We start from the raw sequence: 21,632 nt of genomic DNA, 5'->3' as shown, positions 1-21,632 counted from the left end.
AGGGACTGGAATATCTCAGCTTCCACAAAGAAGAGTCTCAGGCTTTGGGGCCCCTGGGTGCCTCAGTTCATTAAGCTTTAGACTCTTGATTTTGGTTCAGGTATTGGTCCTCAGGGTTGTGAGATGGAGCCCTGTGAAGAGTCTCAGGGTCTTACCTTTAGCTACTGTATGCCTGGAACTTAGATTCTACCCAGGCTCACTCACCTCCTAAGAGAGGGAGGAAATTTTTCTTTCCTTCTACCCTACAGGGATATAGCATCAGTGAAAATGACCTAATGTGGTATCAGGTCGAAGGACAAAATCTGTAGTTCATTACTGTGTGGAATGGTAGATTATCTGAAACCTGCATACAAGCATTAATCTTGTAGGTCCAGTTCTCACAATGAAAACTGGCTACACGAAGATTGAGTAGTCAAGGAAAATAATTTGCATTCTGAGGACCAGCGTATATTGTAACTTGAACCTTGGATATTAATATTGTTCCTCTGGGAAGAGGTCTGGTGGAGCTGTTGAGTGCTCCCTTTGAATGGGTCTGTACTTTGCTTTTCACAATACTGAGTGATAAGAAAGTGGAAAAGGCTTGTCCTGATGGGTGGCTTGAAGGAGGAACTCCAATGTGAACTACCGCTAGATGTAGCAGAGGCAAAGGCATTCACTCAGAAGTGTTTTGATTCTGTAACTATGAAAAAACACTTGTGCTTATATCACAGTCTTTCTTAATTTCTTTCTGACGTTCATTTAAAATAGTGCATTAAGTCCCTACTGTGTGCTCAGCTCCAGGTACATACTGGTGAGCCAAAAGTTAATTATATTCAAGCACAATTTTTAATAATGCAAGTATTTTAAGACTCCAAGCTTATTTAGGAACAGGAAGTGTTTTAGGGCCATAATTCTCTCATTACCACAGAACAGACCATGTTTCTAATTCTAAGGCTCCACAAATGCAATTCTGTGTTTCCTATATTTCCCTTCCTCTCCCTTTAATATATACACTTGAGAGGCATTAACTGGGCATTTGCCATGCCCTGGAATTCTGAAAAGGTCTGGGGTGAAGGAGATAAAGAAAGTCCAGTTTCTGCTTTAATGGAGCACACAGAGTATTTAGACTATAAATGTTAAACAAATAATGAATCATACCATGCTGTGATAAATACAGGACTAGAGGCCTGCCTAAAGCCCTTCAAAGGGTAAGCTATATGCTACAGAGTCAGAAAGCTTATAAAGGAGTCTCACAACCTGAACAAAATAATCTTATCTAATTTACAGGTTTGGGGCATTTAGTGAGATATTCTATCTAGACCACTCAGCATATGGTAATCCTTTATTCCTGTTAGTTATTATGATGATAATAAATTCACTTTGTTTCTTATTACTTAGATTAGAGAAATTTTAGTTAAAACTATCCTAATACTCCCAGAATGTTGAACTAATGTCTACTTTCTTTTTCTTTACCATCTCCTTTAAAAAAGAGGAAGGCTTCCTTATCTTTTTTTATTCTTCTTCCACTCCAGTATACTTGTCTATCAACTTGGCTAAATTAAAACAAAAGATCTAAAGCAGAGATGGGGTGAGAAATGGAACTGGGAAAATAAAGGCAAATGGAAATGAGACTGTTGCAATTCTGCACACATCTTTTCCTATCCACAGAAATTGGAAATCACATAAGGAAAGTGGCCAGAGAATGAAGATGTTTCCCTTCTGTTGTACCTGAGATTAATAAGATCAGTCAGTGGGGATGGGATTGGGTTTTCCAGCCCATAAATAGAAAGCATGGGACAAATATTGTTCCCAGCATGTCTGCTGTTCTTGAATTGGAAGGCAACAAGTGGGTTTAGAATAACAGAGGTAAACAGTACTTAACAGGAATATTTTGGAGAGGCATTTAATATAATTTCTAAATGCAACATGTAAATTAACGTATTATTCTAGGGATAAACAACTTGGGGTAGCAATGCACTTGGTAGATGTAAGCAGTTACCATCTTTGAAAAGTATTGAGAACATTAAGCTGCCTAAAAATGAACAAATACAGCTGCAGGCTTAGTGTATTTTTATGACATTTAGTATTCTATTTTTCTAAAAGTCTAACATGGTTAAGAGGCAGCATTGTGTAGAGGTTAAAAACCCAGGCAAAGTCTATCATTAGCTATGTGACCTTCAAACATCGGCTTCTTCATCTCTAAAATGAGTGCAAAACCAGTTAAGTCACAGGGCTTTGTGAGGATTAAATTGGAAAAAAAAAAGCTCCTGATACAGTTATTGGCACTAAGTAAATTTTATCAATTGCCATATGATCATGTACCTCTATAATTATTTAGTAACTCACAACTATACAGTGGAGCACCTATATATGCAAACATTAACTTCTTGTGATAATATTCTGTTTCACTTTTCAGTCCTTTTGAGAAAAAGGAATAAACTATGATAATGTTTTTGTAAAACACTTTAGTTTAAGAAGCTCTTTGTTTTATGGCTGAGTTTGTTCCAAGACTTGGAGGGGGGCATGGTTTTTCCCATTACTTGTGCCACAGAAGTCTCTCACCTGGCATTCCACCTGCTTTAAATGCGCTAGGTGGGTAGGCCCTGTAACTCGTTTGGGTCTGTCATAAAATCAACACTCCCTCTGTGACTTGAACAATCTGCCTCAAAGGAGACCAAGCCAACAGAAACACATGCTGCCTGCCAATATGAGGCTCGACCTGGCATCTGCACAGAAAGAAATTTCTCTTTTTGTGCCAGGTTTTAGTGGCAGCATGTTGGGTCATGGTATGCAGGCTTGATGTTTGGGACCTGAACTGGAAGTCCATGCCATACCTGTCAGCTTTCCCAGGTGGTTGGAGGTGTTGATCAGGGCAGAAAGACCTGGCTAGTCTCGTTCTTTATATGTGAGTTATCATTCTAAAAGAGAAGCTTCTAGAAGCGACACTTTTAGAAACAAACAACTAGAAGTCTGAAAAGTAAAGGGTGAAAAATATTGATCTCTGAAAAGTTTGTTGATACTTCAAATCAGTCTGGCCAAGTTTTCAGAATGCCCTAAAACTTCCAATTCATCTTTCACCTGTCGATTGGCTAATGCCTGATGCATTTATTATTAGCAGTGCCACTGTCCAGGGCACATAGTGACAGTGTCATTAGCTATGAGTGCTCACAGGAGAGGAGCTCTAGCCTGGGCCAATGTAATGAGGTGGGCAGCTGGTAAGATGGTATATGTTGAAACATTAGTTTCCCATCACAAGCTCTATAACATTTTAATTTGTCCACATGCAGATTCTGAATTAGTAATTTTAACTAAACTGACTTGCTAAATCATTCAGAAAATCAGTTGCTAATAATCTTTCCATTTATTTATTTATTTATTTATTTATTTATTTATTTATTGGTTCTCTGTATTGGCCAAATCATTTGAAGCATTATTGCAAAAAACGGCACAATGGCAGTTGCTTACGGCAGTCAAACTGAAAAAAGAAAAGAGCAGAGAGTCCTAGCCTCATGTTTTCATAATGGGAAACATAGTTTTTAATGTCAACTTCAAAAGTTTTAAGAGATAACTTTATAAGGGTCTATTTGAGGAAATATGTGAAAGTGCCTTCGTGCAAAGGCAGGACATTTCCAAAATGGGACTCATATTGGAGAGAAGAGTTCCACTGGGATTACGAATTTGGAATCATCCATCCAGGAAATAGAGTTGAAGCTGTGGAGAATGAATAAGACCCTGGAAAAAGAGAGGTGTTTGTGTGTGTGTGTGTGTGTGTGTGTGTGTGTGTGTGTGTTTGTGTGTGTGTGAGAGAGAGAGAGAGAGAGAAGAAGAAGGAAAAGGAGAAGAAGGAAGAGAGGGGAAAGGAAAGGGGGAAGGAAAGAGTGAAGGGAAGATGTGGTCAAATGAGAGACAGAGATCTATAATTTAGAAAAGGTGGATGAGAAAACCCTTTATTTGCATGAGTCAGGACCCAGCTGCTGGCTACCTTGATGCTCAGAATCTTAATTCTCACCATTATGTCTGTCCCTCTCTCCAAAGGGAAGCTTTGTCTCTCTGCCATTGCTATTTTGGGAGCTTTCTTATTCCCCATCCCATGAATGTGATTAAAAAAAAAAAAAACATTGTAGAGTAATTATATAAACTGCAGTACCCAAAGGAAGTCCTGAAATGCAAGAATACTGAACCTAAGTACTAACTTGTTTATTTTCTTATGATAATTTTGCTGCATGTTCAGAGCTGATAGCAAGAGATATGTATGGTAAGGGCAGAAGGCTTGTTTTCAGTTGGCATTTATTCTTATTGTCTGGTGCCAAAGGTACTGATTGCTAAAAATGTTACAAATGTCATTTCCATCTATATATAGCCCAACCACGTCTCATTCCTCTGCTCCTATCCCCAGTACAAACAAACCACCTTCTCTTGGTTTTTCTCATGTCTCTTTCTGATAATACCAGGGCCTATCACCTAGGGTGACAAGAAGGTATGTCAAAGACATCTTCATGCTTTAAAATAAATTCTTAAAAGTTCATGAATTTCATTGTTTGATTGAATGAATGCAAGTCATGCCAACCTCCATGGCAAAAGAAGCTGTTTTTTATGTTTAGAAAAACATAAACCTTCAAGTTGGAAGATAATCAAAGCATTGCCTATGAATTAGTGTTGGAAATTTGTAAGACAACGTATGTTTTGCAATTATTGTCTGTAGAACTTGTCAGAATTACAGAGGGCTATGACAGCTGACTTTTATTTTGTAAAACAAAGGAGGCAAGCATTTACCAACATTTTTTATGCATGCATCTTGTCTAACTGGAAGACTGAGTAGATTTTTTCTTCGAGCTCTTTGGTATCCTTAGCTAGTGTGAAGTTCAGTATCAAACTTCATAATTATCTTCAGTCCTATGTTTGAATGCTAGATCCATGGAAGTATATTGTGGTCATTTTGTTTTCCTTGCTTTGTTCAAACCTCAAAAGGGTACCTAGGTAAGGTGAATAATAGCCTCTAAAGATATCCAGGTACTAATTTCTGAGGGGCAGAGGGAGAGAGAGAATCTTAAGTAGGCTCCATGCTTGGCAGTGAGGAGCCTGACACGGGACTCTATCTCACAACACTGAGATCATGAGCTGAAATCAAGAGTCGGACACTTAACTCACTGAGCCACCCAGGCACTCCTGGAACCCATGAATGTTTCCTTATATGGAAAAAGGAACTTTGCAGCTATGATTGAGTTAAGAATCTTGAGATGGGGAAATTATCCTGGATTATTCAGAGGATAATGTAATCTCACTTGTCCTTAGAACAAAGAAAAAAAGAGAGAAGGATATTTGACTACAGAAGAGGAAAAGGAGATGTGGGAGTGGAAACTAGAGGCTCGAGTGGTTCCAGAGGGAATGCAGGAGGCCTCTTAGAAGCTAGGAAAGGCATGACAACAGATTTTCCCCAACAGTCTATAGAAGGAACCAGTCCTGCCTGACTTTAGACTTCTGACTTCTGGGACTGTGATACATTTCTGTTATTTTATGCCCCTGCGTTTGTGGTAATTTGTGATAGCAGCATGAGAAGCCAATACAGCCACCTTTTCCCCTCCCTTAAAACCAGTTTCAATACCAGGGACTAAAAGATTTGTGTGGGGAGTTAAGGATACACAAGTAGGCCATCTCCCTGCAGCATGGAGCTTCCCTAGGGAGAGCTTTGGTATTTATCATTAATTTTGGAAAGGTCTTGGTCATTGTTATTTCAAATATTTCTTCGGCTGTATTTGCTGTTCTCTGTCTGATATTCTAATCATATGTCTTATTTGTTTTGATTTTGTACCACAGTTCCTGAAAGTTTTGTTTTTATTTTTTCTTGATTCCCTTTTCTTTTTGTATTTTTGTTTGGGAAATTTCCTTTGACCTATCTTCAAGTTGTTGTTGTTGTTGTTCTTCTTCTTCTTTCTTCTTCTTCTCCTTCTCCTTCTCCTCCTTCTTCTTCTTTCTTTTTTGAAAAATAGGCTCCATGCCCAATATGGGGCTTGAACTCATGACCTGGAGATCAAGAGTCACATGCTCTACTGACTGATCCAGCCAGGTGTCCCCAAGTTCACTGCTTTTTTCCTTATCTGTATTGTATCTTGTGATGAGCTCATGAATGACATAGTTCATTTGTCTTACTATGTTTCTGATTTCTCGCATTTCCCTTTGGTTCATTCTTAGAGTGCCCATGTCTGCTGACATTACCAATCTGGTCTATTGTCTACCTTTTCTATTAGATCTTTTAACATATATATATTTTTAAAAGATTTTATTTATTTATTTATTTGAGATAGAGTGAGAGAGAGACAGCATGCGCACGAGTGGGGGCAGGGGCAGAGAGGGAAGGAAAAGCAGACTCCCTGCTGAGCAAGGAGGCTGACATGGGGCTTGATTCCGGGATCCCATCTGAGCAGAAGACAGATGCTTAACTGACTGAGTCACCCAGGCTGCCCCTAGGCCTTCTAACATATTAATTGTAGTTATTTTGAAGTTCTTGTTTGATAATACTGACACCTGTATCATATTTGAGCCTGGTTGTGATGCTTTGTTGCTTTGTCTCTTCTGAGGGTTTCTTTTCTCACCTTTTGTCATTGTCACCTTTCAACAAAAGCTGGGTTTGTTATATGGGTAATAGTTTTGAGGTAAATAGGTCTTTAGTGTGAGGGTTTGTGTCAGTCTGGTTATGAGTTGAGCCATTTTTAATATTTGTTGTAATTATAGGTAACAGAGGCTTCCAATTCATCTGGTGCCCTGATTTTATCTCCTCTGTTGGCTTTTGGACCTTCTGTCTGTATTGCTTTTGAGAAAGAGACTGTATTCCAGCTCTTTCAGCTCTCTTTCACTGTTATTATACTAGAGGGTTATTGGTGTGGTGGTAGCATGTGGGCGAGAGGGATCATTTTCTAAACTTCTGATAAAGTCTCAGTCTTTCAGTGGGCCTGTGCCTTAAAGGTGTGGCTTTCACAAGTATCTGTGTTCCTCCTCATGGTTATAGCACTTCCTCTCATCCTTCCTGCCCACTACTCCTTTTCTTGTTTCCAACATTTCAAACCCTGTCTCCAGTTGACTATGGATTTCCCCCCCTTCTTAGGTAAGACTGAGACAGAAACACTGGAATAGGGAGGGATTTCCTTCTGACAGAAGGGAGTAGGTTTCAGTATCTTCCCCCTGCCAACCAAGTCTTTCCCCCTATAGAATACGCTTTTGTTATGGAGAAGAATTTGGAATGGTTTCTCAATGTGTATTTTTCCCTTCCCCCTGCCTGGGCCATAAGGGGACCTTTCTTGGATCTTTATCATGAGAACTGGGTGGGGGTTCTTGAAAGGAAAGGCCTTGAAAGTGAGGGTGTGGGGTTGGATGTCCCTTATTTTTGTGTCCCTCAGGAACTATCCACTGTCATGCTAGCCCCTACTGAGCCTCCAGCAGTTTGTCAAAATTACTAGTGAAGTAAATGGCCCTATCACTTGAGGCATCCAGAAGCTTCTGCTGAGGTAAGCAAATGTCAGATGCTACATCTCTCTGGATGTGTCTGTTTCTCCAGATTTGGGGGTGGCAGTTTACCCTATGATATTGGTTCTCTAAAGGGCAAAGAAGACTTGCAGTTTTATTGAGGTATAATTGATATATAATATTGTGTAAGTTTAAGGTACAATGTGTTGACTTGATATACTTACACATTATAAAATGATTATCATCATAGCATTAGCTAACACCTCCCTCTCCTCACATAATTACCATTTCTTTTTTATGATGAGACATTTGTTCACTTTTTATTGTTGAAGGATTAGAGTGATGACTTCTAAGTTATTTACCTTTGGAGCTAAACTAAACGTATCACAGGAGCCTACTTAAAAATGTAAAGGATATGAATGCCTCCTCCTTCAGGAATGAATCACGCCTTAGTAGGCCTAAATTTCTACACATATTATCCAACCATTGAGATAGAGCTATGTACAAGTACATTTAATGAACTGGTGAGGATTGGAGGTTGGGGGATTGCTGAGAAGGGAGCCTGGGGGTTGGATGGAGAGAGAGAAGGATCCCTAACTTGATTGCCTATAGAGGAGAGCTGGACAAGATGGTAGCATGGGGAGAGAAAGTCAGCAAGGATTGCTAGCTTTTCTCAACTCAAGGAATGAGGAAATATGGTAAGGCAGGAGGAAAGGGAAATGTGAGTTCAGGTAAAAGGGACAGTTACAAAGGGGGAGTCACCAAAGTTTACTAACATTGCTTAGTCTTTAAAGCTTCAAAATTTGACATGCTGCTGCCCCCTGGGTAAAATGCTTGGGACTTACATGGTGTAACAAAATAACTCATTTTTTGAATCTACTTAATAAATGTCTATGTGGGCAAAAAATTGTTTTCCCTCTGCCTTTATACTAGCAAATACTTTATTTTCTGTTCTTCTCATATCTTCCCAAAGAATGTAGATTTTATTTATAATTTGTTTTCAAGGTCACAAATCTAACAAAAAAGGCATATAATAATTAAGATTGTTGTTTCTGCAATCCTGCCTTGATCACTAACTAACTCTTTGATCTTGGATAAGTTATTTAACTCATTAAGCTTCAGTTTTTTTCTATCTTAAACACCTGGAGAATACATATCTCATAGAGTTATTATAAGGTTTCAATGAGATGATGTATGTAGTAAGTATGGTTAATGCTAGGCATTGAATTGGTAAAGAGTAAATACTAAATAATGAGTATCTGCTCTTATTATTGTTTTTATTATTGTTGTTACTATATATTCTGTTATTATATATGATTTTTTTTTCCTGTGAGAATATTCAGCCATGATCTAAAAATGGCGGGGCCTTTTTTCTGGATTCCCAAAAAATCAGTTTATATGATTGATTTCTAGCATAGTTATCAACACTACTTAATAAAGAAAGATATGTATAGGATGTGTGCACATACATACTTGCATATGTATATAGGTATGTTTATACATATATATTTGTATATATATGCATATACATACACACACTGGTATTTGCTTAGAAAAAAATTCTGGAAGGATACATAAAAAGTTATTTATACTAGTTATTACTAGAGAGTTGAGATAGAAAATGGGGAGGAGAATAAGGTTTTACTTTTTATTTTATACTTTTCTGTTTAAAATTTTGAACAATGAACAGTATTGCTTTCAATGATATAACTCACTTTGATATCTTTTATATATGTATGTGTATTTGTATATATTTGTATACATATATGTGTTTGTATGTATCTGTAGTTAGATTTTTATGCCAATTAATTCTTTCCCTTGCTTTTGAGTTATTTAAGAGAAAGTGTCTAGTGAATGGTATCATTTTGTAAAAGAGGAGATAGAACTTGCATGTTCTCAGTGAACAACCTTTGAACTATACAGACACATGACAAGGATTATAGTATTCAATTTAAATGTTTCAATAATTGTGATATAAAATAGGTTTTATTTGTGGTGAAGTGAAAGGGACAATATTGAAATGATTTAAGAAAAATGCACAGAATAAATATAAACAGCTATTTTGGACACAGTATTAAAAGCTTCAACAATGGGAAAATGTTAGGGACCAAATATGCTTTCTCATGTTGTTGTCATACTCTTGACTTGAGATCACATCAAGAGAAGACTGTGGAGAGCTCCACAGGGCATAGAACGCAATTCTGTGTTTTATCAGAAGGGACACAAATCCTTTGGTTGTCTGACCGAATGCTTCATATGCAAGTTCAAACCTTTCAGGAAAAAGTGAAATACCCAGTTAACACCCTCTTCTTTTAAAAAGAGAAAAACACATCCTTTGGGGTATTGTAGTGAACACACACAGCAAATCTAGCCCCTCTCTTTTGTCCTGCTCTCAGAATCCAGATGTAAGCACCCGTAAGCCCTCTAAGCCTTTCCCAGGCACTGAGACTCTTTGCATGCATCACTGAGCCCCAACACAATACAAATCTTGAATTGTGCTAGGTGTTTAGGGGTGGGCTAAATTATATCAAAACAGGTTTTCTGGTGGAATGATGATGATCTGAGCCATGAAAGATTGTTATCAGCACTGACAGTTTAGCTTTCCCACCAGAGAATAAACACCAGCCCAAGAGTTTAACATCACCTTCCAAGTCATAGTTTTAGAACAAATGGTATTACTCAGGGACAAAAGTACTGGGGATGTTTAAAGACATTGTCTGATTTTATTACTCCATACTATACTGCTGACTCTGGATGGTTAACCTGCAAATGTGTGTGACAGATCAGAAGGTGGGATTTGTGGAGGTTGGTTAAGAGAGGGGATGGATGAATCTTTACAGATCTATGTCTTTTTCTGGAAATATCCCTAAAGCAGATAACTGCAGACAGTATGTCTGTTGCCTTATCTTTCAAAGAATGGCAACCCATAGAACCCTGGACTCAGAGCTAGAAGGGCCTATAAAATAATGTAGGCCAATTTCTCCTTTTTTTTTTTTTTTCCCTACATATGAGAACACTGAAGCCCAGAGAGGTAACTGGGTTACCTAGGGGAATAACACTTATTACAAAAAAGTAACCCTGGTATTCAGATAATCACTGGGTATTTATTGTAAGATTATTTATTTTATTTCTTGAGTATTCCAAATTCATACATGATATACCTATAGAGGCAAATCAATTGGTCAGAATTTAAAAGCCTCCTTCCTATTATTTATTTTGTAGTGAATTTGCTTTTACTGCTAAATTGTATGTCATTTATAGTATTGCTGAACCATTCTAGTTTCTTTTTTTTTTTATAAATTTATTTTTTATTGGTGTTCAATTTACCAACATACAGAATAACACCCAGTGCTCATCCCGTCAAGTGCCCCCCCCAGTGCCTGTCACCCATTCACCCCCACCCCCCGCCCTCCTCCCCTTCCACCACCCCTAGATCGTTTTCCAGAGTTAGAAGTCTTTATGTTCTGTCTCCCTTTCTGATATTTCCCACACATTTCTTCTCCCTTCCCTTATATTCCCCTTCACTATTATTTATATTCCCCAAATGAACGAGAACATATAATGTTTGTCCTTCTCCGATTGACTTACTTCACTCAGCATAATACCCTCCAGTTCCATCCACGTCGAAGCAAATGGTGGGTGTCGAAGCAAATGGTGGGTGTTTGTCATTTCTAATGGCTGAGTGATATTCCATTGTATACATAAACCACATCTTCTTTATCCATTCATCTTTCGTTGGACACCGAGGCTCCTTCCACAGTTTGGCTATTGTGGCCATTGCTGCTATAAACATTGCGGTGCAGGTGTCCTGGCGTTTCATTGCATCTGTATCTTTGGGGTAAATCCCTAACAGTGCAATTGCTGGGTCGTAGGGCAGATCTATTTTTAACTCTCTGAGGAACCTCCACACAGTTTTCCAGAGTGGCTGCACCAGTTCACATTCCCACCAACAGTGTAAGTAAGAGGGTTCCCTTTTCTCCACATCCTCTCCAATATTTGTGGTTTCCTGCCTTGTTAATTTTCCCCATTCTCACTGGTGTGAGGTGGTATCTCATTGTGGTTTTGATTTGTATTTCCCTGATGGCAAGTGATGCAGAGCATTTTCTCATGTGCTTGTTGGCCATGTCTATGTCTTCCTCTGTGAGATTTCTCTTCATGTCTTTTGCCCATTTCATGATTGGATTGTTTGTTTCTTTGGTGTTGAGTTTAATAAGTTCTTTATAGATCTTGGATACTAGCCCTTTATCTGATACGTCATTTGCAAATATCTTCTCCCATTCTGTAGGTTGTCTTTTAGTTTTGTTGACTGTATCCTTTGCTGTGCAGAAGCTTCTTATCTTGATGAAGTCCCAATAGTTCATTTTTGCTTTTGTTTCTTTTGCCTTCGTGGATGTATCTTGCAAGAAGTTACTGTGGCCAAGTTCAAAAAGGGTGTTGCCTGTGTTCTCCTCTAGGATTTTGATGGAATCTTGTCTCACATTTAGATCTTTCATCCATTTTGAGTTTATCTTTGTGTATGGTGAAAGAGAGTGGTCTAGTTTCATTCTTCTGCATGTGGATGTCCAATTTTCCCAGCACCATTTATTGAAGAGACTGTCTTTCTTCCAATGGATAGTCTTTCCTCCTTTATCGAATATTAGTTGACCATAAAGTTGAGTGTCCACTTCTGGGTTCTCTATTCTGTTCCATTGATCTATGTGTCTGTTTTTGTGCCAGTACCACACTGTCTTGATGACCACAGCTTTGTAGTACAACCTGAAATCTGGCATTGTGATGCCCCCGGATATGGTTTTCTTTTTCAATATTTCCCTGGCTATTCGGGGTCTTTTCTGATTCCACACAAATCTTAAAGTAATTTGTTCTAACTCTCTGAAGGAAGTCCATGGTATTTTGATAGGGATTGCATTAAACGTGTAAATTGCCCTGGGTAACATTGACATTTTCACAATATTAATTCTGCCAATCCATGAGCATGGAATATTTTTCCATCTCTTTGTGTCTTCCTCAATTTCTTTCAGAAGTGTTCTATAGTTTTGAGGGTATAGATCCTTTACATCTTTGGTTAGGTTTATTCCTAGGTATCTTATGCTTTTGGGTGCAATTGTAAATGGGATTGACTCCTTAATTTCTCTTTCTTCAGTCTCATTGTTAGTGTATAGAAATGCCATTGATTTCTGGGCATTGATTTTGTATCCTGCCATGCTACCAAATTGCTGTATGAGTTCTAGCAATCTTGGGGTGGAGGCTTTTGGGTTTTCTATGTAGAGTATCATGTCATTGGCGAAGAGGGAGAGTTTGACTTCTTCTTTGCCAATTTGAATGCCTTTAATGTCTTTTTGTTGTCTGATTGCTGAGGCTAGGACTTCCAGTACTATGTTGAATAGCAGTGGTGAGAGTGGACATCCTTCTCTTGCTCCTGATTTTAGGGGAAAGGCTCCCAGTGCTTCCTCATTGAGAATGATATTTGCTGTGGGCTTTTCGTAGATGGCTTTTAAGATGTTGAGGAATGTTCCCTCTTTCCCTACACTCTGAAGAGTTTTGATCAGGAATGGATGCTGTATTTTGTCAAATGCTTTCTCTGCATCTAATGAGAGGATCATATGTTCTTGGTTTTTCTCTTGCTGATATGATGAATCACATTGATTGTTTTATGAGTGTTGAACCAGCCTTGTGTCCCGGGGATAAATCCTACTTGGTTATGGAGAATAATTTTCTTAATGTATTGTTGGATCCTATTGGCTAGTATCTTGTTGAGAATTTTTGCATCCATGTCCATCAGGGATATTGGTCTGTAATTCTCCTTTTTGGTGGGGTCTTTGTCTGGTTTTGGAATTAAGGTGATGCTGGCCTCATAGAACGAATTTGGAAGTACTCTATCTCTTTCTATCTTTCCAAACATCTTTAGTAGAATAGGTATGGTTTCTTCTTTAAACGTTTGATAGAATTCCCCTGGGAAGCCATCTGGCCCTGGACTTTTGTGTCTTGGGAGGTTTTTGATGACTGCCTCAATTTCCTCCCTGGTTATTGGCCTGTTCAGGTTTTCTATTTCTTCCTGTTCCAGTTTTGGTAGTTTGTGGCTTTCCAGGAATGCGTCCATTTCTTCTAGATTGCCTAATTTGTTGGCATATAGCTGTTCATAATATGTTTTTAAAATCGTTTGTATTTCCTTGGTGTTGGTAGTGATCTCTCCTTTCTCATTCATGATTTTATTAAATTGAGTCTTCTCTCTCTTCTTTTTAATAAGGCTGGCTAATGGTTTATCTATCTTATTAATTCTTTCAAAGAACCAACTCCTGGTTCTGTTGATCTGTTCCACAGTTCTTCTGGTCTCGATTTCGTTGAGTTCTGCTCGAATCTTAATTAACTCTCTTCTTCTGCTGGGTGTAGGATCTATTTGCTGTTTTTTCTCTAGCTCCTTTATGTGCAAGGTTAGCTTTTGTATTTGAGTTCTTTCCAGTTTTTGAAAGGATGCTTGTATTGCAATGTATTTCCCCCTTAGGACTGCTTTTGCTGCATCCCAAAGATTTTGAACGGTGGTATCTTCATTCTCATTAGTTTCCATGAATCTTTTTAATTCTTCCTTAATTTCCTGGTTGACCCTTTCATCTTTTAGCAGGATGGTCCTTAACCTCCACGTGTTTGAGGTCCTTCCAAATTTCTTGTTGTGATTTAGTTCTAATTTCAAGGCATTATGGTCTAAGAATATGCAGGGGACGATCCCAATCTTTTGGTATCGGTTCAGACCCGATTTGTGACCCAGTATGTGGTCTATTCTGGAGAAAGTTCCATATGCACTTGAGAAGAATGTGTATTCAGTTGAGTTTGGATGTAAAGTTCTGTAGATATCTGTGAAATCCATCTGGTCCAGTGTATCATTTAAAGCTCTCATTTCTTTGGAGGTGTTGTGCTTAGAAGACCTATCGAGGGTAGAAAAAGCTAGATTGAAGTCACCAAGTATAAGTGTATTATTATCTAACTATTTCTTCACTTTGGTTATTAATTGATTTAAATATTTGGCAGCTCCCACATTCGGGGCATATATATTGAGGATTGTTAAGTCCTCTTGTTGGATAGATCCTTTGAGTATGATATAGTGTCCCTCTTCATCTCTCACTACAGTCTTCGGGGTAAATTTTAGTTTATCTGATATAAGGATGGCTACCCCTGCTTTCTTTTGAGGACCTTTTGAATGGTAAATGGTTCTCCAACCTTTTATTTTCAGGCTGTAGGTGTCCTTCGGTCTAAAATGAGTCTCTTGTAGACAGCAAATAGATGGGTCCTGCTTTTTTATCCAATCTGAAACTCTGCGCCTTTTGATGGGGTCATTAAGCCCGTTCACGTTCAGAGTTACTATTGAGAGATATGAGTTTAGTGTCACCATGATATCTATTCAGTCCTTCTTTTGTGGATTGTTCCACTGAACTTCTTCTTAAAGGGGAATTTTAAGAGTCCCCCTCAAAATTTCTTGCAGAGCTGGTTTGGAGGTCACATATTCTTTCAGTTGTTGCCTGTCTTGGAAGCTCTTTATCTCTCCTTCCATTCTGAATGAGAGCCTTGCTGGATAAAGTATTCTTGGTTGCATGTTCTTCTCATTTAGGACCCTGAATATATCCTGCCAGCCCTTTCTGGCCTGCCAGGTCTCTGTGGAGAGGTCTGCTGTTACCCTAATACTCCTCCCCATTAAAGTCAGGGATTTCTTGTCTCTTACTGCTTTAAGGATCTTCTCTTTATCTTTGGAATTTGCAAGCTTCACTATTAAATGTCGAGGTGTTGAATGGTTTTTATTGATTTTAGGAGGGGTGGTGGGATCTCTCTATTTCCTGGATCTGAATGCCTGTTTCCCTTCCCAGATTAGGAAAGTTTTCAGCTATGATTTGTTCAAGTACATATTCTGGCCCTCTGTCCCTTTCGGCGCCCTCAGGATCCCCAATTAAATGTAGGTTTTTCTTCCTCAGGCTGTCGTTTATTTCCCTTAATCTATCTTCATGGTCTTTTAATTGTTTGTCTCTTTTTTCCTCAGTTTCCCTCTTTGCCATCAACTTGTCTTCTATGTCACTCACTCGTTCCTCCACCTTGTTAACCCTCGTCGTTAGGACTTCTAGTTTGGATTGCATCTCTTTCAATTGATTTTTAATTTCTGCCTGATTAGCTCTAAATTCTGCAGTCATGAAGTCTCTTGAGTCCTTTATGCTTTTTTCTAGAGCCACCAGTAGCTGTATAATAGTGCTTCTGAATTGGCTTTCTGACATTGAATTGTAATCCAGATTTTGTAACTCTGTGGGAGAGAGGACTGTTTCTGATTCTTTCTTTTGAGGTGAGGTTTTCCTTCTAGTCATTTTGCTCAGTGCAGAGTGGCCAAAAGCAAGTTGTATTGGGAAAAGGAGAAAAAGAGAGGAGAGAAAGAAGGAACGAAAAGAGAAAAAGAAAAAAGAAAAAAAGAAAAAAAAGAAGAAAAAGAAAGAAAAAGAAAGAAAGGAAAAAAAAGGGTGGGGGAAGGAAACAAATCAAAAAGCAAAAACAAAACAAAACAAAACAAAAACAAAAAACAAAACAAAACAAAACAAAAAAAAAAAAACACGGGGGAGTATCTTCTGATTCTGTGTACTTTCATTCCCTTGGCTTCTCCTGGAACCTGTCCGTCTAGCTGGTCTTCTGGGGGAGGGGCCTGTTGTGCTGATTTTCAGGTGTGAGCACTTGGGGGAGCTTCTCTGCCCCCTGCCTGGTGCAGGGCTCTGTGGGGGTTGTTTACCCCGGGAGGCCCCAGGAGGAACAACCACCGCAGCAGTGGCCAGCTGTGGAGCCCTGGAGTCAGCTGCTGCAGTAACTCCGGAGCTCTCTGTCTGCAGCACCTGGAGGCTCCGGGGCGGGGCCGCTGATCTGCTCAGCTGGGGCAGGAGAGTCCTTGCTGTTCTGGGCCCTCCCAGCCTCTGCCTGTCCCGGGGGGAGGCCGGATCCTGGGCTGTCACGGCGCCCTGTGCTCCGGAGCCTGCGCTGTTGGATTTGCGCTCCCGCCCCACAGCCCCCTCCGCGGAGCCGCGGCCCGAGCCCCTCCGAGCTGCTCCGGGTCCCGCCGTGCGCGCTGCAGACCTTAGGGAGCTCGGCGCACTCTCCCGGGGCGCAGGTGTCTGTTAGTGTTCCAGGGAGCCCGAGGGCATCCCCGCCCTCCTGGGTCCTGCTCCAACTCCCTGAGAGCCCCTTTCCGCCCGGGAAGGTTGGTGTAGCTCCTGCTTCTCCGAGTCGGGGCTCTCCTGTCCTGGGGACACTCGCCCCGGCCTCAGCCGGGCTCCTCGCGGGCCCCTCCCCCTTGGAGGCCTTTTGTTTCTTTATTTCTTTTTTCCCGTCTTCCTACCTTGATAGAAGCGCGAACTCTTCTCACTGTAGCGTTCCAGTTGTTCTCTCTTTAAATCTCAGGCCGAATTCATAGATTTTCAGGATGATTTGAAGGTTACCTAGGTAATTTGGTGGGGACAGGTGATTTGAGGACCCTACTCTTCCACCGTCTTGCCCCTGCTCCCCCATTCTAGTTTCTTAACTGGTTGCTCACTTGGCTTAGTAGACAACTATCTTCAGTGATTAGTGGAATGCTAACAGATGATTGACATGCTGGTGGATCACAGTGGGTTCCACAATGTTGAATACTGATTTTTAAACTCTCTGTAAAACCAACCTAGGCCTCACAATAATCCTGCAAACTGAGATTTCTTGTCCTGGTTTTATAGACTTTTGAGCATAGAAAGTTTAATAAGTGATGCAGGATCCCACTGCATATAGGTTGTATTAGTCTGTTCAGACTACCATAGCAAAATAGCACAGACTGGGTGTCTTAAACAACAGAAATTTGTTTTCTTACAGTTTTGGAGGATAGAAGACTGAGATCAAGGTGACAGCAGTGTCGGTTTCTGGTGAGACATCTTTTATTTTCTTTGCTGGAAGACAGCTGCCTTTTCACTGTGCCCTCATATGACCTTTTCTCTGTGTATTCATGGGGTTGGGGGAGAGAGCTCTGGTGTCTTTTTTTTTTTTTAATAAGGACACCAGTGCTGTTGAATTCTGACCTTACTCTTATTTCCATGTATAACCTTTATTACCTCCTTAAAGGTTCTATCTCCAAATATAGATACATTGGGGATGGACTTAACATATGAATTTTAAGGGGACACAATTCAGTTTATAGCAGAGATAGAGGAGTTGGAGTGTGAACCTGAGTCTGCCCAACTTTTAAAGTCACATTTGCTCTATGATAGCTGCTGATTCCTAGTGCATGAAATTAGTGTATAAAATGGCAATAGTAATATTTTTCCCTATCAAATTAATGTATTTGTACCATAGTTCACGATTTAACTCTATTGTGTTTAGTACCACCCATTTTCCCATGGTGGGTGGGTTTGGCTGATGACCCTAACTAAATGCTACAAAATAAAATACTTTGTTACTGGTATACTGTGGTTCTAGAAAGGAGATTCCTTCTGGGGCTTTGAGTGCTTGTGTGCTTACCTGTGACATCAGGTTTAAGCTCCAACTATCAGAACTTGGCAAATGGGTTATACTATTGACTCATTCTAAGCAAGTAGTGTCATTTGACATTAACTCAATCCACACAATTATGTATTTTGTGCTTATTATTTGCTGAGTGCTCTTCTAATGGCACTAGGAAAGACTGATAAGGCCCTTGCTTAATATGGAGAAGACAGAGGAAGGTAAGCAAAAAAAAAAAAAAAAAAAAAAAAAAAAAAAAAAAAAAAAAAAATTCATGCAAGATTGGTGCTCTGTATAAAATAAAGTAAGGTAATAGGATAAAGGGGGCTTGAGAGTGGGGTTAGCATTAATTTGGTACCCCAGGGAAAGTCTCTTTACTATTGTAACATATAAGCTAAAACTTGAATGATGAGAAGGTGTATTAGTTAGGGTTCTCCAGAGAATAGAGCTAATCGGATGGATGGATGGATAGATGGATGGATAGATGAGTAGGTAGAAAGGAAGGAAGAAAAGAAAGAGAGAAAGAGAGAAAGAGAGAAAGAAAGAAAGAGAAAGAAAAGAAAAGAAAAGAAAAGAAAAGAGAAAAGAAAAGAAAAGGAAGAAAGAAAGGAAGAAAGAAAGATATTATGAAGGACTGGCTCACATGATTATGGAGGCTGTAAAGTCCTATAGTTGGCCATCTGAAAGCTAGAGGCCCAAGAAAGTAAAATGGTGGTGTAATTCCAGTACAAACCCAAAGGCTTGACAACCAGGGGGGAGCCAATGGTGTAAGTTCCAGTCCAAGTCTGAAGGCCTGAGAACCAGGAGCACTGATGTCAAAAAGGCAAGAAAAGATGGATATCCTGGTTCAAACAAGAGAGCAAATTTACCCTTCCTCTCCCTTTTTGTTCTAGTCAGGCCCTCAATGGATTAAAGAGGATCTTTACTTAGCCTACTGATTCAAATGCTAACCTTTTCCTAAAACATCCTCACAATCACAGAAATAATGGTCTACCAGCTATCTGAACAGCCCTTATCCCAGTCAAGCTGACACATAAAATGAACCATTACAGACAGGGTTAATGATGGGAGATTTTGGGAATTAGATGGTCCAAGCAGAGGCTCTGGGTGGGTAAGTGTAATTTGGTTGAGGAACAGAAAGGCTAGTATGGTTAGATGCCATGAGCAAGAGTAGGGAGTGGCCAAGATAAGATGAGAGAAGTTAACAGGGGCCAGATCACAGAAGGTCTGATACAGTGGGGAAAGAATATTGACATTTATTTTAAGTACAATGTGACTTTCTTGGAAGGTGTTATGCCGGAGAAAAACAAAGTCTGATTGGCATTTGTGTGTAATCATTTCGCAGGGTACACATAACACTTTTAATAGTTGTAATTTTGTGTCTCTCTTCACCACGAATTTCTTCTTATGAGACAGAAGGGGGCAAGATATTCCGTGGAATGGTCAATTTAAAAGTGGTTTTTGAAGAACTGCTGTACCAGAAAATTAGAATATTTGTAGAAATACAGACCTACTTAGGCTTTGCTTATAGCTGACTCATGTCTAGTGTGTCAAGAAGCTTGAGCCACTTGTCTGTCATTGCCTATCTTGTTTTTCCATTGTTCAGATAATCTGGATGATGTTCATCCAGATGAGAAGTGATTTGCAGCTTCCTTTCTTACTTACCCCCTTCCATCCTTCCTCTGTCTGCCCTTCCTCCCTTCTAATGAGGGAGGCAGTTTATATTTTCCATCAATAGGTGCTCTCTTCTCCATGCAAATTCAGCCTGTTCCAATTATATTTTCTGGGCACTGATTTCATTGTCTGCTTATAAACTCCTCCAGTTATGAGAATTCAAAAGCATTGATGGGAGGGAGACCTGAAGCAGGCATAGGAATGGGAGGCTGGCAGATATTCACTGCTTGGTGGGATAGTTGCCATGAGCCAGACTCACCCACTAGACAATTCCAGAAGGGGCTATGCCACCTCCACCTGCTTCACCTCATCTCTGTACTCTGGTGACACCTGTTGCGGGACAGCTGGTGTGCTCCCACAGAGCAACTGATGGCTGTAAGCATCACTCATGGGTGAAGCCGGGAGAATAAGAAACCAGAAGTATAAGGCAGAAAACCTGGGAGATCAAAGGAGTAATGGGGACAGAATGAAAAAAAAAAAAAAAAAAGAAAATGAGAGAGTGCTGTAGATGGTAGCAGGTTTGGGGACACAGAGGAGATAATTCTAATTTAATGTGAAGAAATTGCAAATAAACAATGGAGCATATGAGAGCAGGGGTTGGGGAGAATGGGAAGATATGTTCACTTGTGCCTGTTCAGTCATGTATCCATGATGCTGAGAGCCCAAGTCTTGGCTTCTGCTTTCTCTGGAAGTTGGCTGCATAGGGTGGCACAGCCGTCTCGTAGGGACTCTCTGGTTCCTGGTTGCAACACAGAATTAATCGAGGGCTATTTTATGAGGATCATCATTGTAAATATCTGAATATCCTTCTTTCTTTTGCAGGCCTTATATAGAATGATCCTGTGCAATAAGCCCCCCAAATACATCAGCTTCTAGCCTCCTAATCTCTTTCTCCTTCTCCCTCTTCTTTTGGCACCATGTGTCCCTGGGTACCATGTTCATTTTGGAGGACAAGTGACATATACATGGAAATATGTGAAACTACAAAGAAACCCAATTATATTGAAATAGGCTATTTACACATTAAAAAGCAAACGTGATATGGTAATATATGTGCTTTTTAATTAACATAGTAACATGTTAAGTAGATAAGATCTCATGGGTCTGATAACTTCGTTATATTAAAGTAGAATGAACATACTTCGAGATACCAGGGCCAATTGTAATGTGAGATGAAAATATTTATGATTTCTACTGGTGACGAGTAACAGGTACTGTTGATTTCACTGTGGTTTTCTGCTTATTCATAATTAAATAGCATGTGAAATTTCAGTCAGATGTTAGTAAAAATAAATATATGTATATTTTTAAAGATTCAAAGTCACAGATGCCTTGTATTCTATTCACTGACCTCATGTTTAGCATTAAGAGTTTCTTGCCTCTGGGGCCCCTGAGGTAGAGATTAGGTGGCTAGCCTACCCACCCCCAAACTGGTAGGTGCACTTTGGTTCTGGGTTCTTCCTATAAAGTTTAAAATATCCCTGAGGAAATGGAGTAAGTGCAGAGGACTGCCAAAATGGGTGATCTGCTTCCTGCTTACTGTTTCTCTTGGCATTTACCCTGTGATTTCCAAATAACACACCTTCCCTACTGCTATTTCTTGACTTCTCAATATTTAACTTTAACTGTTTGTTGACTTCCTCCTGTGAAAGAAGAGCTGGTGGCTCTTTTTGCCCTATACCTCCTTTTCCATTCAGTTCACTGGTAGTCAAGAATCTTTTCAATATGGAGACTTCGTCCTTCACACTCAATAGAAGCTGTAACTTCTATTCTTTGTTTGATAACTTTTTCTCCTCCGTCTTCCTTGCTTTTAATTAAGTGCTAGATCTTCTGTACTGAATGACTAATTTTTTCTTGTTGTATTGCTCCTCTGTCATTTTCCATACCTTTTATCAAACTTGCTGGGAAGTTTATTCAACTGTTTGCCTACCACTTCACTGAATTATAACTTTTACTTCTCATTTTTAATTTCCAGGACACACTTTGTTCCTTTGTTGGAGCATCCTATTCTTTCAGATATGTTATAGCTTGATTCTTTGATGAAA

At 39.6% G+C, this 21,632-nt stretch overlaps 1 long non-coding RNA gene across 8 annotated transcripts in view; it reads left to right on the top strand.

Moving 5' to 3' along the window:
- LOC144280995 (uncharacterized) overlaps window positions 1-21,632 on the top strand; it is a 345,351-nt gene that overhangs the window by 35,584 nt on the left and 288,135 nt on the right. For 5 of the 8 annotated variants that reach the window (XR_013349461.1, XR_013349465.1, XR_013349466.1 and 2 more), the window contains exon 2: window positions 17,290-17,339. The exons of the other annotated variants lie outside the window; for them this stretch is intronic. This is a non-coding gene — a long non-coding RNA (uncharacterized LOC144280995). The remainder of the gene's footprint in view (window positions 1-17,289; window positions 17,340-21,632) is intronic. 8 annotated transcript variants of the gene reach the window in all.

Source organism: Canis aureus, chromosome 12 (assembly GCF_053574225.1).
Source record: "Canis aureus isolate CA01 chromosome 12, VMU_Caureus_v.1.0, whole genome shotgun sequence".
In the NCBI taxonomy this organism is placed as follows: domain Eukaryota; kingdom Metazoa; phylum Chordata; class Mammalia; order Carnivora; family Canidae; genus Canis; species Canis aureus.
Note: the sequence above shows the minus strand (reverse complement) of the source record. Positions and strands in the feature narration are given on the sequence as shown.